Source organism: Rhinopithecus roxellana, chromosome 17 (assembly GCF_007565055.1).
Source record: "Rhinopithecus roxellana isolate Shanxi Qingling chromosome 17, ASM756505v1, whole genome shotgun sequence".
In the NCBI taxonomy this organism is placed as follows: Eukaryota; Metazoa; Chordata; class Mammalia; order Primates; family Cercopithecidae; genus Rhinopithecus; species Rhinopithecus roxellana.
Window position 1 is genome coordinate 108,392,848 of NC_044565.1, and position 6,802 is coordinate 108,399,649.

Genomic DNA, 6,802 nt, shown 5'->3' on the forward strand with positions numbered 1-6,802 from the left:
CAGTATTTTTTTCATTGTGCCCCTAAGTCAAAAGAAATACAGTTGACCCTTGAACAACAGGGGTTTCAACTGCCTGGATCCACTTACATGTGACTTTTGTTCAATCAAATGCCAATTGAAAATACAATATTCAGGCCAGGTGCGGTAGCTGACGCCTGTAATCCCAGCACTTTGGGAGGCCAAGGTGGGCGGATCATGAGGTCAGGAGACCAAGACCACCCTGGCTAACACGATGAAACCCCGTCTCTACTAAAAAAATACAAAAAATTAGCTGGGCATGGTGGTGGGAGCCTGTAATCCCAGCTACTCGGGGGGCTGAGGCAGGAGAATGGCGTGAACCCGGGAGATGGAGCTTGCAGTAGCTGAGATCGTGCCACTGCACTCCAGCCTAGACAACAGAGCGAGACTCCGTCTCAAAAACAAAACAAAACAAAAACAGTATTCTCTGGATGTAAAACCTGCCTATAAGACCTTTTAGGGCCAGATGCAGGGACTCACGCTTGTAATCTCAGCACTTTGGGAGGCTAAGATGGGTGGATTAACTGAGGTCAAGAGTTTGAAACCAGCTTGGCCAACATGGCAAAATCCCATCTCTATTAAAAATATACAAATTAGCAGAGTGTGGTGGTGTGCACCTGTAATCCCAGCTACCTGCAAGTCTGAGACAGGAAATTTGCTTGAACCTAGGAGAGAGAGGTTGCAGTGAGCCAAGATTGTGCCACTGCACTCCAGCCTGGGCGACAGAGCAAGACTCTGTCTCAAATAAATAAATAAATAAATAAATAAATAAATAAATAAATGTTGCAAGTTTGTGATGTTTTTCTGTAACATTTGCTAAAAGACAAAGGATTGATTTGTTAATTATTCAACTTTTTATTGACTATAATTTTCATGTAAAACATGTAGATGTATTTTGCAATGTTTCTTTAAATTTTTCTAATTGTCATCTCAGAGAGAGTTACTTACCAAAGAAAAGTATTGGTTTTTAATTTTTCTTTAAAAAAATTAAATGTATTTTATATATATTCCAGGGATATTAGCCTTTTTCTTCTCAGGAAGTTAGTATGTTCAATATTTTAAATGTCAATAAACAGATTCAGAGAGTTGAAGATCTGCCTTCAAAATTGAAAGCTAGAAGGGTCAAGTTAAAATAACCTAACATACCTTCATCCATTGTGGAATAAAACTACATTTCATGGGTTCTAAGCATCCTCCCCTCATTATTAATATCTCTGAGGTCAGTGTGCATCTTATGGTTACTGTGGCAGGTGGCAGCTGTGATCAAGTTGTCACAGGCCGGGCGCAGTGGCTCATGCCTGAATCCCAGCACTTTGGGAGGCCAAGGCGGGTGGATCACAAGGTCAGGAAACCATCCTGGTCAATGTGGTGAAACTCTGTCTCTACTAAAAATACAAAAATTAGCCAGGCGTGACGATGCATGCCTGTAATCCCAGCTACTCGGGAGGCTGAGGCAGGAGAATCGCTTGAACCGGGGAGTCGGAAGTTGCAGTGAGCTGAGATAGTACCACTGCACTCCAGCCTGGCGACGGAGCAAGACTCCGTCTCAAAAAAATAAACTAAAATAAAAAGTTGTCACTGTATGCCACCTTCTGGTGGGATCAAGAAAGCACCAGCATCAAAACTAGCAGAAAAGACACTAGAGCTGGACTCTCAATGGAAGGACATTTTTAGGAATACCCTCACCAACTTACAGGAAGACCTCGTGTTATTGCACGTTACATATACTGTATATATATATATATATTTTTTTTTTTGCAAACTGAAGGGTTGCAGCAACCCTGAGTCAAGCAGGTCTATCAGACCATTTTTCCAACAGCTTGTGCTCACTTCATGTCTCTGTCACATTTTGATAATTCTTGCACTATTTCCAACTTTTTCGTTACTGTTATATCTGTTAGGATGATCTGATTTGATCTGTTATATCTGTTAGGATGATCTTTGATGTTACTGTTGCAATGGTTTGGGGCGCCACAAACCACACCTATATCAGATAAACAAACTTACTGGATACATGTTGTGTGTTCTGGCTGCGGCACAGATGGGCTGTTTGCCTATCTCTCTCCCTCTCCTTGAGCCTCCCTATTGCCTGAGACACAGCAATTTTGAAATTAGGCTAATTGGTAACCCTACAAAGACCTCTAAGTGTTCAAGTGAAAGGAAGTATTGGACATCTCTCACTTTAAATCACGATTTAGAAATGATTAAGCTGGCCGGGCTTGGTGGCTCAAGCCTGTAATCCCAGCACTTTGGGAGGCCGAGACGGGCGGATCACGAGGTCAGGAGATCGAGACCATCCTGGCTAACACGGTGAAACCCCGTCTCTACTAAAAAATACAAAAGAAAACACTAGCCGGGCGAGGTGGCGGGAGCCTGTAGTCCCAGCTACTCGGGAGGCTGAAGCAGGAGAATGGCGTAAACCTGGGAGGCGGAGCTTGCAGTGAGCTGAGATTCCGCCACTGCACTCCAGCTTGGGCGACAGAGCGAGACTCCGTCTCAAAAAAACAAACGATTACGCTTTGTGAGAAAGGCATGTCAACAGCTGAAATAGGCTCAAAGCTAGGCCTCTTGCACCAAACAGTCAGCCAAGTTGTAAATGCAAATGTTAAGTTATTGAAGGAAATTAAAAGTGCTACTCCAGTGAACACGTGATGGATAAGAAAGCAAGCAGTCTTATTGCTGATATGGAGAAAGTTTTAGTGGTCTGGATAGAAAATCAAACTAGCCACAAGATTTCTTTCAATCAAAGCCTAATCCACAGCAAGGCTCTGACTCTCTCTGATTCTATGAAGTCTGAGAGGTGAGAAAGCTGCAAAACAAATGTTTGAAGGTAGCAGAAGTTGGTTCGTGAAGTTTAAGGAAAGAAGCCATCTTGGCTGGGCATGGTGGCTCGCACCTGTAATCCCAGCACTTTGGGAGGCCTTGGTGAGTGGATCACTTGAAGTCAGGAGTTTGAGATCAGCCTGACCAACATGGAGAAACCCTGCCTCTACTAATAATACAAAATGAGCTGGGTGTGGTGGCAGGCACCTGTAATCCCAGCTACTCTGGAGACTGAGGCAGGAGAATCACTTGAACCCGGGAGGCAGAGGTTGCAGCGAGCCGAGATCATACCACTGCACTCCAGCCTGGGAGACAGAGTGAAACTGTCTTACGTAAATAAATAAATAAATAAATAAATAAAAAATAAATAAATAAGCCATCTCCATAACACAAAAGTGCAAGGTAAAGCAGCAAGTGCTGATGTGGAAGCTACAGCGAGTTATCCAGAAGATCTAGCTAAGGTCATTGATGAAGGTGGTTACGTTACACAACAGATATTCAGTGTACATGAAATAGCCTTCTGTAGGAAGAAGACACTATATAGGACTTGCATAGCTAAAGAGGGGAAGTCTATGCCTTGCTTCGAACTTCAAAGGACATACTCTTTTATTTGGAGACACATTCTCTTGTAGCAGCTAATGCAGCTACTGACTTTAAGTTGAAACCAATGCTCATCGACCATTCCAAAAATCCCATGGCCCTTAAGAATTAGGTTAAATGTACTCTGCTTGTGCTCTATAAATGGAAAACCAAAGCCCAGATAATAGTGTATCTGTTTACAGCATAGTTTACAAAATATTTGAAGTCCTACTGCTCAGGATAAAAACATGCCTTTCAAAGTATTACTGCTTGTTGACAGTGCAGTGGTTACCGAAGAGCTCTGAAGGAGATGTACAAGGAGGTGAATGCTGTATTCATGCCTGCCAACACAACATCCATTCAGCAGCGCAGGGTCAAGGAGCAATTCTGATGCTCAAGTCTTATCATTTAAGACATTTATTTCATAAGGCTATACTTGCCATGGATAGTGTTTCCTCTGATGCGTCTGGGCAAAGTAAATTGAAAACTTTCTGGAAAGGATGCTCTTCATTTTATTTTATTTTATTTTATTTTTTTTTTGAGAAGGAGTCTCGCTCTGTCACCCAGGCTGGAGTGCAGTGGCCAGATCTCAGCTCACTGCAAACTCCGCCTCCCGGGTTTACGCCATTCTCCTGCCTCAGCCTCCCGAGTAGCTGGGACTACAGGCGCCCGCCACCTCGCCCAGCTAGTTTTTTGTATTTTTTTTAGTAGAGACGGGGTTTCACCGTGTTCGCCAGGATGGTCTCAATCTCCTGACCTCGTGATCCGCCCGTCTCGGCCTCCCAAAGTGCTGGGATTACAGGCTTGAGCCACCGCGCCCGGCAGGATGCTCTTCATTATATATCCAAATATATATATATATATTTGGATACCGAGTCTCTCTTTGTCACCCAGGCTGGAGTGCAGTGGTATGATCTCGGCTCACTGCAACCTCCGCCTCTGGGTTTCAACCAATTTTCCTGCCTCAGCCACGTGAGTAGCTGGGATTACAGGCGCCCACTGCCACGCCCGGCTAGTTTTTGTGTTTTTAGTAGAGACAAGGTTTCACCATGTTGGCCAAGCTGGTCTCGAACCCCTGACCTCAACTGATCTGTCTGCCTCGGCCTCCCAAAGTGCTGGGATTACAGACATGAGCCACCGTGCCCGGCCAGATTCATCATTCTAAATGCCATGAGGACACTCGTGATTGATGGGAGGAGGTCAAAACATCAACAGGAGTGTGAAATAAGTTGATACCAATCCTCCTGAATGGCTTTGAGGGCTTCAAGACTTCAGTAGAGGGAGTCACTGCAGATGTGGTGGAAACAGCAAGAGAACTCGAGTTAGAAGTGGAGCCTGAGGATGGGACTGAATTGCTACAATCTCATGATCAAACTTTAACAAACAGGAGGTTGCTTTTTACGGATGAGCCGAGGAATTGGTTTCTTGAGAGATGGAATGTACTCCTGTCGAAGATGCTGTGAGCATTGCTGAAATGACACATTCCGCTGTTGAATATTCCGTAAATGTGCTTGATAAAGCAGCAGCAGGGTTCGAGAGGATTCACTCCAATTTTGAAAGAAGTTCTACTGTGGTTAAAATTCTATCAAACAGCCTTTCATGCTACAGAGAAATCTGTCATGAAAGGAATCGATGAGGAAAACTTCATTGTTGTCTATTTTAAGAAATTGCCCCAGCCACCCCAGTGTTCAACAACCACCACCCTGATCAGTCAGCAGCCATCAACAGTGAGGCAAGGGCTGGGTGCCGTGGCTCATGCCCGTAATCCCAGCATTTTGGAAGGCCGAGGTGGGCAGATTGCCTGAGGCCAGGAGTTCAAGACCAGCCTGGCCAAAATGGCAAAACCCCATGTCTACAAAAAAAAAAAAAAAAAAAAAAAAAAAAAAAAAAATGCCACACATGGTAGTGCACACCTGTAGTCCCAGCTACTCGGGAGGATGAGGTGGGAGAATCACTTGAGCCCAGGAAGTTGAGGTTGCAAGTGAGCTGAGATCACGCCACTGAACTACAGCCTGGGTGACAGAGCAAGATTCTGTCCCCCACCCCCGCCCCCAGCACGCCACATATACACACAGATTGAGGCAAGACCCTCTACCAGAAAAAATATTACAACTTGCTGAAGGCAAGATGATTGTTAGCATTTTTAAATCAATAATGTGTTTTTTAGTTAGGGTATACACTTTTTTACACACACTTAATAGTCTACAGTAATCACATAATGTAAACATATTTGTCACACATACTGAGAAACCTAAAACTTTGTGTGACTTGCTTTATTGTAATAATGAGTCTGGGACTGAGCCTGCCTCTCTTATGCCTGTATTTTACCTTTAAAAAAATGTATGCACAAGAGGGGTATATAACAAAAATCTACACTCCATTTTGTCCAAGCAAGATCTTTTAAACATATAAAATAGAACCAAGGGAGCGGTGTGAAGAAGAGGCGAGAACGACTCCTGGACTGACCAAGCCCACGTGCTGCTGCATCCTGCGCTCAGCGCCTGTGTCCTGCCACTGTCGCTGCCGTCACCACCATGCCCAAGAGAAAGGCTGAAGGGGATGCTAAAGGAGATAAAGCCAAGGTAAAGAACAATCCACAGAGAAGATCCACGAGGTTGTCTGCTAAACCTGCTCCTCCAAAGCCAGAGCCCAAGCCTAAAAAGGCCTCTGCAAAGAAGGGAGAGAAGGTACCCAAGGGAAAAAGGGAAAAGCGGATGCTGGCGAGGAGGGGAAAAACCCTGCAGGAAATGGAGATGCCAAAACAGAGCAGGCACAGAAAGCTGAAGGTGTTGCAGATGCCAAATGAAGTGTGTACATTTTTGATAACTATGTACTTCTGGTGACTGTACAGTTTGAAATACTATTTTTTACCATGTTTTAGAAAAATGCAGAATTTTGTTGTTGTTGTTGTTTTTAAGCTATGTTGTTAGCACACAGAACACTTCATTGTTGCTTTTCGGGGAAGAGGCGTATGTCACTAGTAGAATGTCTCCGAAGCTGGATTAATGTGGGGAAAACACCTTTCCTTTCCAGTTCTGAGAGACTTCCCCTTGGCTCCCAGCAGGAGGGAGTCCCTGACTTTGACACATATGGCCACCTTGACACAAAAGCCTTGTGGTATGGAAAAACAAATTTGTTTTTATGTCCTCTTCCCCCTTTCCATCTTTCAGCATACACTTAACCCCCTTAAGCCCAGACATCTGTTGGGACCTGACCCCTAGTCATTGGTTACCAGTGTGTCAGGCAATGTGGACTTTCCAGTGGTGCCACTGAGATGGCACCTGTCAAAAGAGCAGTGGTTCCGTTTCTAGATTGTGGATCTTCAGATACATTCTACCATTTTCATTTCACTTCCGGAAAGTCAGGGTCGGCTTGTGAAAAG

General features: G+C 44.3%; 1 pseudogene; it reads left to right on the forward strand.

Annotated features, from left to right (window-relative positions):
* Positions 1 to 5,954: 5,954 nt before the first annotated feature.
* LOC104680691 lies at positions 5,955 to 6,226 on the forward strand (annotated as a pseudogene).
* Positions 6,227 to 6,802: the final 576 nt, after the last annotated feature.